Source organism: Candoia aspera, chromosome 5 (assembly GCF_035149785.1).
Source record: "Candoia aspera isolate rCanAsp1 chromosome 5, rCanAsp1.hap2, whole genome shotgun sequence".
Taxonomy (NCBI): Eukaryota; Metazoa; Chordata; class Lepidosauria; order Squamata; family Boidae; genus Candoia; species Candoia aspera.
The window spans coordinates 66,965,678-66,972,954 of NC_086157.1; the positions used below are offsets into that span (position 1 = coordinate 66,965,678).

Below are 7,277 nucleotides of genomic sequence, written 5' to 3' on the forward strand. Positions count from 1 at the left end.
TATTGGGCACATGTTATGAAGTATAGAAAAACAGAGTAATAAACTGAAATAATAAACTATGTAATGCATTGAGTTGACAGATTTTAGCAAATATATAGTAAGTAATTGTCTATCATTGGAGGATCCCCATTAAAGGAACTAGAATATATTTTTTCTTTCTTGTAAATATTTATGACCCAGTAGTTGCCCTCATCAGTTTGTTCCTCATTTTCTCCATAGTTCTTATACAAATTTACTCAACCATTCTGCAAAAAACTTCAGAACAAATATTTACTGAAAACAAAAGTTAAAATAGATTTATATTTGCCTATATGTCATATTTCAGGGAGTCTAAGCTTTTATGGTGCAATTTCAGTGGTTATTCTCAGAGAAATGCCTGAATCATTCATTAAGAATAATTTCAGAATTTTCCATCCATATTATTAGTTTTCATCTGAAAAGTATTATCTTTCTGATGGCTGACATAATATTCATAGTTATGCAGTTAGCAGAATTTGAATTCCCATCAGTTAACACAGTGGAAATGTAATAATATGTTTTGCAGGCTCAGAAAATATTAGATTAATACTGGAAGTCGACACGATGATTCTGTTTCATTTGTTCTGACAATGAATTATAATTTCCCTTACAATTCACCCTGCTGTATGCAAACTTGGATCAGTGCAATCTGAATGTGGAATATGAATTATTCAGACAGTACTTCTCTGCAGGATAAACACAAGTTACAATTACTAAAACCTGTTGAAGATTTGTTTTTAATGACTTTGTTTTAAGAAGAGAAGCAGATGTATTGTATAGGGTTGTGTGACCCAGTCCTGATTAGATTCAAATTTGAGTTCTGAAATCTGAGGAGAGTGCGATTTGATTTATGATTCAAAAATTCAATTTGACCCACTTCAGGAAGTGATTAAGAGACAGACAGACAGACAGACAGACAGACAGACAGACAAACTACAAACTACAAACTATAAACTATAAACTATAAACTATAAACCGTAATGAATAACTTCAAAACATTTTAAACTGTTTTGGTTTTTGGAATCATAGAATGAAAATAGTAGATTTTTTAGTCTGCATTTCCTGCATTTCACTTGTGGTAGAGATTGTGGGGTTAAGGAAAGAACAACAAACCAGCCTGCAAACTATAAAGGTTATTTCCACAGAGCCTGCTAACTGCAGCAGGAAGATGCTTGCTAACAGATTCAGGAAGATATAAATGGCTGATGGCATCTTCACCTTGACCTTGACCCACCACAAAGGCAGCCTGTATTTGCCTTTCCTTTTCCACTTTTAAAGTGGTGTTTTCCATGTTCTGTCAATTATGCCATGATATTTGGATGGTCCACAGCACCTTTACAGGGCCTCAGCCTGCCTGCTTCTATCAAGCATCTAAGGATGCCACCATCACCAACCTGCCCCACCCACGACTCCTAGTCCCTAGTTTCTGGGGCCATTTATCTCTTGGTAGTTGGAGAGCCAAAGAGTCATCTCCCCCACAATATCCTGCCAGCCCTGTAAGACCTCCAGAACCCCAGTCTGCCAGGAGAAGTCAATGTGGGAGAGAAGCAGCTCTATAGCTACCAGTTCTTCTATCCTATGGAGGTTGTCTGTGGATTGAAGAACTGTGAGGAAGTGGAGGGGACGTTGCTCTTTAGCTGCCAGCCACCATAGTTAAGCTGCGTACTCACACATAGCAGATCAGGCACAGCAGTGCCTGATCTGCAGGGCTGTGTGGGTGCCTTTTTTGATGCTTTTCTGGTAGACAGCTAAAGACATAAAAAATGCACCCTACCCTTGGACCAAGCACTGTACTGCCCAATTAACACAAGGGGGAATCAAAGCTAAGGCTTGAGGCTGATTACAATAAAGTTCAGATGTGGAAGTAATTGCAGCCCAGAGCAATGTTAAGACTCCCAAAGAACTCCTGAAAGACAGCAAGTTTAATCAGGTCATAAAAGTTATTGTCTGTCAACTCATGTCACTCTCAATGAGACCAGTACACCACTCATTGATGTCCATACATGGAAGTTATGTCACAACATTATATATTGTCTGCAAGAATCCTGGACACAGGAGAAAAGCTATCAAATCATAAAAGCTAGGAAGTGCTTTGAAGCCATCTGATTTGCTTCGGTGTGTCAAAGTAGGTCTCAGCTTTGATTCACAAATCTACTTTGATGGGAGGGTATGATTGAAGTTTTGTTAAATCAAAGCACCTCTTTGAAGTTTTGTATAGCCCTAGTGTATTATCTCCTTCTGATTAACATAAATGAAGTAACACGGCTCTCTTGCATTTGGGGCTTTTCCTGCTTATTTTTCTGAACCTGAATTTGGTTCTGCTAATAACTGAATCAAACCAATATTAAATATCTAAACAGACAGCACCGCTAAAGAATTGTGTCATGACAAAAAGTATAGACCAGGGTAAACAGATACAGAACAATTTTTGTATGCTTCATTTAAAACAAAACAAAAGACCAAAGTGATGTGCCACATTGTGGTGGAATTTTGATTGACTGTATATACAAATGTCTGACTTCCTTCTATTTTCTTTCCTTTTTCATGGCTTACACTACACTAGCGTAATATATATTTGTATTTCCAGGATATATCTTGGGCCATTGCAAAATTCTTCTGTTCCAGATTCACATCCCCCTATAAAGCAAACTATAAAACAGAAACAAAACAAAACAAAGCATAGCAGTTCATAATGTCTGAGGCGATTAATATGTCTGTGTGTTTTTGTGTGACTAATTAAGATAGGTTCAAAAGTTGTATAAGGTAGGTAAAGGTTTCCCTTGACATTAAGTCCAGTCATGTCTGACTCTAGGGGGCAGTGCTCATCTCCGTTTCAAAGCCGAAGAGCCGGTGTTTGTCCGTAGACACTTCCGTGGTCATGTGGCCAGCATGACTACACGGAACGCCATTACCGGCCTGCCGAAGCAGCACCTATTAATCTACTCACATTTGCATGTTTTTGAACTGCTAGGTTGGCAGGAGCTGGGACTAGCAACGGGAGCTCACCCTGTCACACGGATTCGAACCCCCGACTTTCCTATCGGCAAGCTCAGCAGCTCAGCGGTTTAACCGTCATACCATGATCCAAATAAGCCAGCAATGAGGCACCATATTTTAGTCTTGTTTGATTGAACCTGGTATTCTTCACAACTGATTTGACAATAATGCTCAGTCACTATAAGGGGAAGGGCAGTATAAAAAACAAAACTAAAGATGGAAATTGCAACTGCATCATTCATCAACATCATGTGCAAGTATAGAAGTGGGGAGGCGGTCAATTGTCATACTGATGTTTTTACATCCCTTGCAAACACCACTGCTCTGACTTACCCCACTGGTAATTTTAAGATGCTGCAGATGCATCTCTTCCCTTCTCCTCCCCCAGCAATCATCTAAAGCATCAGTCTGTATTTCCATTCACACTTGCTTACATCCTTCTTTGGGCTGGAAGAAGCACCATGGAGCATATATCTATGCTGGACAGTAATCAGTGTCTCTTGTTAATTAAGGCACTTCAGCTGCCATGCACATGGTTTGTTTATTTTTGTTTTATATACTTGCATGATTGCCCATGCATTAACTGAGTGACCCAGTGGCCTAATGGATAAGGCATCAGCCTTTGGAGCTGGGGATTGTGGGTTTGAGACCCATCTGGGTCATTTGCTGTTCTTGTGAGAGTCAGTTTGGTCTAGTGGTTAAGGTGCTGGGCTAGAAACCAGGAGACAGAGAGTTCTAGTCCTGCCTTAGGCATGAAAGCCAGCTGTGTGACCTTGTGACTCTCTCAGCCCAACTCACCTCACAGGGTTGTTGTTGTGGGGAAAAGAGGAGGAGGAAGGAGTATTAGGTATGATTGCCACCTTGAGTTATTTATAAAAGAAATAATAAAGGCAGGATAAAAATTGAATAAACAAACAAATAAACTTCTAATCTTTCATGTGCCCATCATTCTGGTTCCTCCTGGATTGTGTTCTCCTGTTTGGAAAGTGCATCATGAGATGTGACTGGTGTATGTCTCTTGGGAGCATTCCAGTTCAGGTACCATTATTATCTCTCTCCCTCCCCCTCATTCTCTCTCTCTCCCTCATTTTTTCTCTCTCCCTCATTCTCTCTCTCTCCCTCATTCTCTCTCTCTCCCATCTCCCATCTCCCATTTCCGATCTCTCATCTCTTTTTTCTGCAACTCTTCAGTTAAACCAGCAAAAATATTTTGGGGCCATACATTGGAACCAAGATTATCATCCCTGACACATTCTTCTGCTTACCACATGCTCCCTTTCCAAGCTGGTCCTGGTACTCCTGCCTGGGTATGCCTTTGGTGCAAGCTAATTGCAAGTGCCTAGTTGCTTGAGACAGTTCTTTAATGAAAGATCTTTCATTCCCACTTCCAGAACCACAGTCATTTGCCTAGCCCATCAATGTGTGATTCAGGAACATCCAGGAATATCTGGCAGAGTCAGATGGCAACAAAGAGTATGGACAATATGGCGGACAATATGGTGCCAGCATTAATTCTACTTTTTCTCTCTAGATACAAACTCTGCTATGTGAGTCTGAAGTGCAAGTGAAACTCTATCAGCACCCCAAATTTCCATTGTCCAGGTTAACATTATTGTGCAATAGACAGCTGTATCTATTTCTCTGGAAGATCCACCCTGGGGGATACTAACTAAAAATTCTGGGCTTGCTGAAGAAAGGTCTGCCCTTGTAATTCTTCAGAAAAATGTGGCTATAGAAATCAAATAGATAGATAGATAGATAGATAGATAGATAGATAGATAGATAGATAGATAGATTTGAATGTTGACTAAATGAGGCTTTGCACCTAGATGATCCCCTCCTTCCATGGCCACCTTGATATAGGGTTGAAAATGACAGGTAATAGAAAGGGTGCTCATCTCAAGCACTTCCACTGATACCAGGACAAGATCCAATATGGCCTCTGTCTCCTCCTTTTACCAAAAGTCTGTGTCCTGAACACCCTGATTTATTTAGAGATGCTACTGGAATGGAGTGCTGTCACTCCATTTTTTATCTTTGCTTGTATAGCTAATGCAAATGGATTCCACTGATTTTTTGTATCTTTGTTCTACCTGGAAATTCAGAGGAATCCATATAGTCTGCCAGCAGCTGACCCTTGGGCAGGCACAATTACTTAAAGCAGCAGGAATTTCCCTTACCTTGAGTTGCTCAACCAGTCTAAGTGCCTCTCAGATGGCCTCTCAGCCAGGTCTAGCATTTTCATAAAACTACCAAACTCATGTTTAAAATAGTCTGATTTCAGCTGACAAGTAAAGAGGCTGTTGCTCAGTAATATGGAAATCTTTGTGGGGGGTTTTTGTACCTTAAGCATTCCACAACAGTCCTGTTAGATGTTCTACATTTAAACATCCTGAAATAAACTTTGACAGATCTTTATAACATCAGATCTAGACATTCATAAAAAGTAAGAAAGACCTAGTCTCATCCCACATTAATGAGTGTGATAGGTGGATGTTTTCCCAGTTGCTGCTTCAATATCATTTGAAGGGACGGAAATTCAATGCCAGTGGATTTTACTAATCCCTTTCTTTAGAATACCTGATATACAACAAATACAAATAGTGCCATTCAGTGCAGCATGTTTGCAGCAGGACAGGGGACAGCAATGGAACAATAAGCATTGCCAAGTTATTATGCTGGTTTAGCATAATAACTTGGCAATGAGGAAATGCCCTAAGAAACTAGAGAAATTTGAGCTAATGAAAAAGCTTTTGTGAATGCATTCCTTGCTAATTAGAAGAGTTTCAATGGAGTTTTTTGGCTTACAGGCCACCAAAACTTAATGACATAAAAAGTCTACCTAACAGTACTAGAGGAAACAAAATATTAGACTGTTTTCTTATTGGTATTAACTGTTACACTGGTTCAGATTTGAAGACTCCACATGAGTGCATTATAAAAATTCTTATTTGTTCATATAGTTCCCTCTTCCTCCCTTCCTTCCTTCCTCTCTTTTCTTCAACCTATAGGACATGTCCTTCCAGCATTGCTAGTACAGTAGTTAGGCATAACTGAAAAGTAGCATGTGCGAATAATCTTCTTACCCTCATTAAAGGTCTTGCTGGTGCACATATTGGAGAACCATCTTGATACCTCAAAAGAAAGGCCTTAAATTTACAGCCATAAAAATCCTTGGAACATGCAGAGCCAGTGGATAAAGTTGTACATTTGTCCTAAATTGCTGCTCAGAAAGAAGTGGAGCTTGATCAAGACATTTTGACCCTCAACAGGGGGTAATGCAAAGTCAATAGGAAATTGACTGTAACTAGACTGTTTACAAACTCCTGGGAATTGGGTTTGAACAGAGGGATCTGTGTAGTGTTAGTGAAATCCATCTTTTTGACACAGGAAATAATGTCCTCCACAGAGATCTATAACAGGTCCTGAAGAATTATCTTCTTGGCCTTCTGGGTGAAAAAGACTAATTTTTTTGTGTTTATTATATAATGTATGACATAATAAATAGCAAGAAGCAACTGGAGAAGCACTTTCATAGTCAAGTGGAATTGCTTAATCCAAATTATTAGGTGAGAGAACTATAGCTGAAGAATGGGAAATGATGCTTTGAGATAGGTGAGAGAAAATGCAGTCATCTGCTTCTGTAAAGCTAGTTTCTACATGGATAATTTGCTATAAGCACCCTTTAATATAAATATAATATGATCCTAGCAATTAACTAATACAGTACTTGCAATATTTTTCTTACTTTTGGTTGTGAAGTTGAATAAAAATGACAGAAACCAAATAAGTGGCTTTGAGTTCCTAAAAATGGCATGATATAAATGCAGCACTTTGGTTTTGAAATCTAAATGCACACCTGTATATAAATGTTGATAGTTCTACACTGTGAACCCAACAAATCTCATAATTCAATCAATATATAAAATGCCAAATAATTAATGTTCTATAGTCCAAAGCATATTTTAATTTTAATTTTGCATTTGATGGTTTTGGATCAGTGCAATTCTCAATAGCTTTCTCCAGAGAGTTTGAAACAGCATTAGTACATACACAGCTTGTAGGCATGCATATTAAAACAAGTCAATATTTGACTGAGAACCAGTTTGATATAGTAGTTAAGGTTCTGGGCTAGAAGACAGGAGTCTGTGAGTTCTAGTCCTGCCTTAGGCATGAAAACCCGCTGGGGGACCTTGGGCCAGTCACTCTTTCTCAGCCCAACTCAGTGCAATTTAGACTAGCCTCCTTGTGGTGCACCCAGG

At 39.2% G+C, this 7,277-nt stretch overlaps 1 non-coding gene across 1 annotated transcript; it reads left to right on the forward strand.

Annotated features, from left to right (window-relative positions):
- The first annotated feature begins 3,604 nt into the window (after positions 1–3,604).
- Positions 3,605–3,677, forward strand: TRNAQ-UUG (transfer RNA glutamine (anticodon UUG)). Its single transcript has one exon. It is a non-coding gene; the product is annotated as a tRNA-Gln (tRNA).
- Positions 3,678–7,277: the final 3,600 nt, after the last annotated feature.